Here is a 7,221-nt window from a genome sequence, read left to right as displayed (position 1 = left end):
GCATGCAGCACCTGGTGAAATTTCCTCTATCAAAACAGTTAAAGCTGCAGGAGCTCTGCCCTCTTGACCAGTTACAAAAGAGGGCAGGGCTCCTGCAGCTTTAACTGTTGTGATAAAGAGGGGATTTTACAAGATGCTACATGCATGCAAATGACACCTGCTGAAATTACCTTTTCTCTACAACTGTTAAATATACAGGAGCCCTGTCCTTCTTTCCATATGGTCACCCTAATTACTGGAAGTTTAAATTGTTGTATATCAACTTTCAAAATCTGTGTCTTTGATCAAGCATTCTGAACCCTTGAATAATGTATATTATACTTCTTTTAAGTGATATTCTTGGTGATTGCCTTAAGTTTTAAATTCCTCCCTCTTCTATCCAAATATGGATGCTTAATTGCATTTAAATCCTGTTCAAATAGTAATTCTATTTTTAAAAAAACAAATGGAATTATTGATACAGCAAATAATTAATTAAAAAAAATCTCTCTGCAACAAAACCCCATTTTAAGTTGGAATTTAACCCTAAGTCTAATGAGCAGCACTTCACTGGGAGAACATGAAGAAGCATCTTGTGAGTCTGTCAAGTGTAACATATAAAGTTGCCTTCGTCAGCCTGGTGTCCTCCAGATCTTTTGGACTACAATTCCCAGGATTCCTGACAGGTAGCTTTTCTGGCTAGGGTTGATGGGGGTTGAAATCCAAAACATCTGGAGGGCACCAGGTTGGGAAAGGCTTATACAGAGCAAATCACAAAGTGCATTTTCTGAGGCGACCACAGAAGGCCCTATGGTCTTTAGCAGACCAGTAATCAATCTATTGACTGGTGGGTGTTTAAATACCATTTTAATATAATATGAATTAATGCAGTAAACACGAAGCAGCTAAATCTTAGCTATAAAGAAAGCAGAAAATGAACATCCAAATGAACTCGAAACCAAGCCACTTCAGGTTACTTCTCAATGATGTCAAATCTTTTTTACTAGTTGGATGTTAACAGTCTGTCTCTGAAGAAAAGTTTGTTTTATTCTAGTCCTGCCCTGCTCTTTTTCATCTTCTCTTCCTCTTCCTGTCCCTGCTTCCTTCCTTTCTTTTGCGTTCAGTGTCACCATCAACTGACTTTGGCCTTCCTTGACTTTCCCTTTATACTCTATGCTCCTCATTTCATTCACCCTGCATGCCATAACCTCACACAAGTAGGCACTACACAGACTGTTAAGTCTTTTTAACTGTAGTGTGGTCATACTAGTCTATATTTAGTTTTAATGTCCCCTACCCCTATTGGTTTTTCCCCTCCCTCCCCTGTCTGTTATGGTGATTTTAGATTGTAAGCCATATGGCAGATTGTCTTGTTTTGTTTTATTCTGTACAGCACCATGAAAATTGATGGCGCTTTATAAATAAATATTAATATTATTATTAATAATAATAATAAATTATGGCCTTAGCTAGACCTACCTTATAATCCAGGATGGAGGAGGGAAGATCTCACATTGTGTTTAACGTGAGATCCCTCCTCCATTTACACGTGAGGTGCAAAGACCTCAGGAAGAGAGGCGTCACGTCCGCCATTTAATTTTTTTTTTTTAAAAAAAGGAGAAGCAGCGCATGAATGCTTGTGCGGTAAAGGTAAGTGTTTTTTTAAAATTTAATTTAGTTTCCCCGCTCCCCCCACCCTAACCCCGAAGGGCACAGCGCTCCTGAGGAGCGCTGCGCCCAGTGCGCGGCTCTCGGCTCGTTCCGTGGTCTTGGGCTCAGCCCAAGACTGTGGAAAAAGTGGGCCCAAACGGGAGGGCTCTATCCCAGGGCAAGGGAGGGATCATCCCTCCCTGATCCCAGGATCCCCTGTGCATCATGTGGACACACAGGGATGATCCTGGGGTTCGCCCCATGATAAAGCCTGGTCTAGCTAAGGCCTAGGTTTTAGAATGCTGGATAAATGAGGCAAGGCAGGTGGCTACTAAAGAGAGAGCCTTGGATGGGGTGAGATGCCACCCTACTAATTTTCAGGTAGGCCCAACTCCACCCTGCTTCTTTTCACTTGAAACTAAACGACCCAGTCGCCATAGACGATTACAGGAGACAATTTTGCTAGAAGAAATTCTGCAGACATTATCTTTTAACAACTCTCTGAGGAAGGCCTTTGAATAAAGTACAGGCTGAAACATGTTGGGCTTGGTGAAGATAAATTATTTGCATCCTGAGAACCCGTTTTTCCTTTTTTCTGATGTGGCTTGGATGCTCTCCTTTTGTTTTTAGTTTTTCATATAAATTATTGCAAGCAAATGTTCATAGAATCATAGAATAGTAGAGTTGGAAGGGGCCTCTAAAGCAATCAAGTCCAACCCCCCCGCTCAATGTTATGCGCATTGGTGCCCTCTTTGGGGTTGACATGTTAGCGGCGTAGCTAACAATGCTGCAAAAATGCAGCAGACGAACACCACCATTAGCAAAGTGTGACTTGGTTTGAACAAGATCAGTCTAGACATGAATAAGCCATTTACTGAGTCAGCTGAGCTCTTCATGCTTCACACTGAAAGAGAAAAATGGGGCAGCTGGGAATGGAGGGGAGACGTTGAAGGAAAACAATGTCACTCAAAACCCGCAACTGCTGTGACAGAAGAGGGAAGAAGCATCATCTCAACTTTGTAGCAACATGCATTAATGGAGTGAAATATTTAGCATAGTATTGCAACCAATGGGGCATATTTGGTGGGAACGCAAAACAGCTCATACAGTGAAACCATTGTGCTCTTTGGATGCCTGCTCCACCCACCTCCCCGGCATTCTCACAATGGGGTTCTGTTTTAGTTTTGATTTCTGACACAGTAACCTTCTATCTTTTCTGGAAGCTCCCACGTGAAGAAATAGCTGTTTTCAATTTTGTCATTCTTTTAAACATTACCTTCGTCAAAATACTGGGGGGTTTATTCAAACTTCTTAGTTTGGGGGACTGCCCCACGATGAACCAGTGGTCTCCTCATGAGGCAAATTGGGGATGGCAGTGAAGGGCAGGGAAATGATCATATATTTAGGCTCCAATCTTAGGCACACTTACATGGGAGGAAGCCCCATTGAACACAGTGGGGCTTACTTCCACGTAAACATGCCGCTAGAAAGACAGAAGATAGACAGGTTTGGATACTGATTCAGTCATAATTAGAGTAGATTCATTGGCAGCCATGGCTAATTTAAGTCCCATTTATTTCAATAGATAAGCTATTCTAGGTTATCCAAGCAAACAATAGGTAGAAGGCACAATTGCATTATCAAAAGAATGCCAAACACACAATAGTTCCCTATTCAAACAGCAAAAGAAAAATACATTACCTCCATAAAGTGTATGAAAAAGTGCACAAATACAAGACGTACAAAAATGCACTACAAGATTAAATATATACATATTTAGAATCCAAAATACTGTGTGCAGGCTGTTATCTCTGTTTCGAAATCTTGCTCAGTAAGAAAAGAACTCACATCCTGTACTGTCCAACAATTTCCATACAAATCGTCTGGATTAGATGCAATCACAAAAGTCATCCATATCCCAAGCATCACATGAGTTGGCCATAGCTAAGGCTACAGACTAGAAAGGCCTGATTTTTAATATCCTGGGACCTAAATTGGGCTCTTTTAAGATGTCATCACAGCAGTTCAGACAGTTATGAGCTATCTGTGTGTCTGTGTATTCAAAAGGTGATACTTGCAGCTAAGCTCTTCTTAGCACTATTCAAAATGTAATGATCTGAGGTGACGAACAACAGTTGGTGCATTACACTAGTCAGGAGTGGCTCCAGGTTTGAGGGGGCTCTGGGTAAAGTGCCTTCTGGTGTCTCTCCACCTACTGGGGGACCTTGCTTGGCAGGCTTATATGGCAGTGTTGGGGCACAGCAATAACATTCCAAACAGGACCAGGGGACTCGGAGTTGTCATTTTAACTGATAGCTCCGATGTCAATGGGGCAGTGAATCCACTCCAGGTTTCAAGTCAGCACCAGTCAGAACTCTAGAAGAGCTATCCAAGGTGTGGAGTGTCTTGGATAACCCCTTTAAAGTTCTGAGCTATCCAAGGTGTGGAGTGTCTTGGATAGCCCCTTTAAAGTTCTGAGCTATCCAAGGTGTGGAGTGTCTTGGATAGCCCCTTTAAAGTTCTGACTGAAATCCAGAGTGGATTCACCACCACACTGACATCTGAACCACCGGCTTCCACTGGTGGGACATTAAATTGGCAACTGGTCCTATTTGGAATGTTATTGCTGTGCCCCAACACTGCTAGACACTACTCCGAGTGCGTCACAAACTGAAGTGCAGCAACTGGCTATTCATGAGGAGGCCTTCACAGGGGCTTCCCACCCTACCCTGGTATGGAATGCCCCCCTAAAGAGACCCACTTGGCCTCTTACTTATAGGTCTTTTGGTGCCAGGCAAAACTAGGGTGACCATATTTTGGAAACCAAAAGGGAGGACAACATGGTCGACATGTTAAAATTATTTTTAAAAAATAATTTTAAAACCTCAAACTTTTTTTAAAAAATCCTAAAACTCAATGGATGGACAGATCTGTTTCAAATTTGGTATGGATAAAGCTCTACCTAAAAGCTATCATGGTGCCAACTTTCATCTCTTTATCTTTAAAAATGACGATTTTAAAAATAATAATTTTAAAACCTCAATTTTAAAAAAAAATCCTAAAAAATCAATGGATGAATGGATCTGTTTCAAATTTGGTATGACTAAAGAGCTTCCTAAGAGCTATCATCATGCCAAGTTTCATGTCTTTATCTTAGAAAATGATGGAGTTATACGCATTTTTTAAAATTCCCATTAGAGCTGCTCTTTGGGAAAATCCGGATTTCCCCCCTCCCGGATTTGTTATAAAAAACTGGACAAATCCGGGCAAATCCAGTCATATGGTCACACTAGGCTATCAATTTCTACTAATCATGAAGGCTATATATTACCTCCAGTATCAGAGGCAAGATGCTCTCTATACACCAGTTGCTGGGGAACATGGGCAGGAGGTGATATCTGCACTCACATCCTGCTTTTGAACATCACCCACAGCTAGTTGGCATTTATGAGAACAGAAAAGATAGGCCATTAGTCTCTCTACTTAGCACCTCTCTCTCTCTCTCTCTCTCTCTCTCTCTCTCTTGTACACTTTGAAGCTGTTTTTGAGCTGTTTTACCTCTGTGATGATTTTGGATTGATTTATTTGCATTTTTTATTTATTGATTTTATTGAGTTTATTCTTTTGTTTTTATTGCGTACATTACCCCGCGACCCCAGGCCTATAGGGCAAGTCATAAATATAAAATACGTACACAAGAGTATCCTTTGATGCAGTTGTTAGAAAGTGTAGTGCTTTAGATGATCAAAGATGACAAAATGATTATCGTTTCCTTGGAGTTACATATGAGACAATGATGCCGCCCAGAATTTTAACCCAGGGTTAAAAAAATCGTCAGTGGAACAAGCAGATGATAGATAAGGTGGAAGCAAACATAAGGTTTATTAAGTAAACACTGAGTAAGACCTATAGCACTGAAATTGTATTACTATTTGTCACTTTAATCTCTTGTTGCCTTTCAAAGCACACACCCTTTGGGTACTTCTAGGCAGATTCTTGGATTAACAGAAAGTAGGGTGACCATATGAAAAGGAGGACAGGGCTCCTGTATCTTTAACAGTTGCATAGAAAAGGGAATTTCAGCAGGTGTTATTTGTGCTCATGCAGCACCTGGTGAAATCCCCTCTTCATCACAACAGTTAAAACTGCAGGAGCACTGCCCTCTTTTTATCTGGTCACTTTAGCTAAAGAGGGCAGGGCTCCTGCAGCTTTAATTGCACTACGAAAGAGGTATATAAAAGGCAGGAGCCACAGTACTGCTTTATAGCAGTATTGAAGTGCACTGACAACTGTTGGGGCCCATTAACACATACCACATACCCCTTCCATAGTGCTATATCCTGCTTGGTGTAGATTAGGCCTTAGTCTAGCATTATGTTTTCAAAAATGGCTAGTCAGATGAACCTGGGAAGTTCATCGAGCTAGAGATGATTACTGGTTGGTTAACTGCAATGCGTTGTATGGGCAGTACCTCTGAAAACAGGTAACATTTAAATATCACATATAAATGTAGTAGTGGTGATGGTGATGGTGATGGTGATGATGATGATGATGATGATGATGATGATGATGATAATCTTAGTTCCCCTAACATGGGGAGGTAGCAGGTGCATTTTAATATTTTCTACTGCTCCCTACACCCCTTCTTGGAGAACAGGGACTTGGCTGCTCTTATATATAACCTGCTATATCTTTTGGACTGGATTACTGTAATTTGCTCTACATGTGCTGCCTTTGAAAAGAGCTTGCAAAATGGCAGTTGGTCCACAATGCAGGTGCCAGGAGGATGTCAATCGGATATGATTTCAGGGAACATATTACATCTGTTCTCAAAGAATGACACAACTTGCTAGTTAGTTATTGTGTACAGTTCAAAAAGTAGGAACTGGAGAGGGCCAAAGTGGTAGAGCACATCCTTGATTGTATATCAAGGTTCAATTCCTGGCATCTCAGTTCCTGGCTGCAATTCTATACACACTTTTACCTGCGAGGAAGTCCCATTGAACTCAGTGGAACTCTGAGTCTTGGAGTAGAACGCAGGGCTGAATAAATCTGTTAATTTCAGTTTCTCTGTTTCTCATTTTTCCAATTGTAAATTTCGTTTGTCCTGAAGTGAGGGTTGTTGCTCTTTAAGTTCATATGAAAATTCATACAGAGATTTGGGCACATTTCTCCTATATCCTGATCAGGTTTTATAAATTGCTTAGCTTCTTTAACTATGAAATGGGGTTTCAATTAAATAAAAAGATAAATGCAATGTCTCATAGTCTTTGGGATTAGGTTGGATAAAAATCAAGACAGAAAGGTTTTTGGTTAGGATGTTGGATTAGAAGGTCCAAGTTGAAATATTTCTCAGCCATGAAGCTCATTGATTGGCTTTCACTGTCTCTGAGCCTACTCTACCTCACAGGGTTGTTGTAAGGATACAGGGAATCATCAGACAAGTTTTTTATAGCACACTCGTTACTGCGCACTCACAGATTTTTGCGGATCCTATTCATGACACTGTCCGCCTCCCATGCATCTGCCACTCTTTCTGGCCTTCTTCCCATGACCAAAAAAAAGGGCCTGGTAAGTACAACTTATTTTTTA

This window comes from Elgaria multicarinata, chromosome 1, assembly GCF_023053635.1.
Source record: "Elgaria multicarinata webbii isolate HBS135686 ecotype San Diego chromosome 1, rElgMul1.1.pri, whole genome shotgun sequence".
Taxonomy (NCBI): domain Eukaryota; kingdom Metazoa; phylum Chordata; class Lepidosauria; order Squamata; family Anguidae; genus Elgaria; species Elgaria multicarinata.
Note: the sequence above shows the minus strand (reverse complement) of the source record.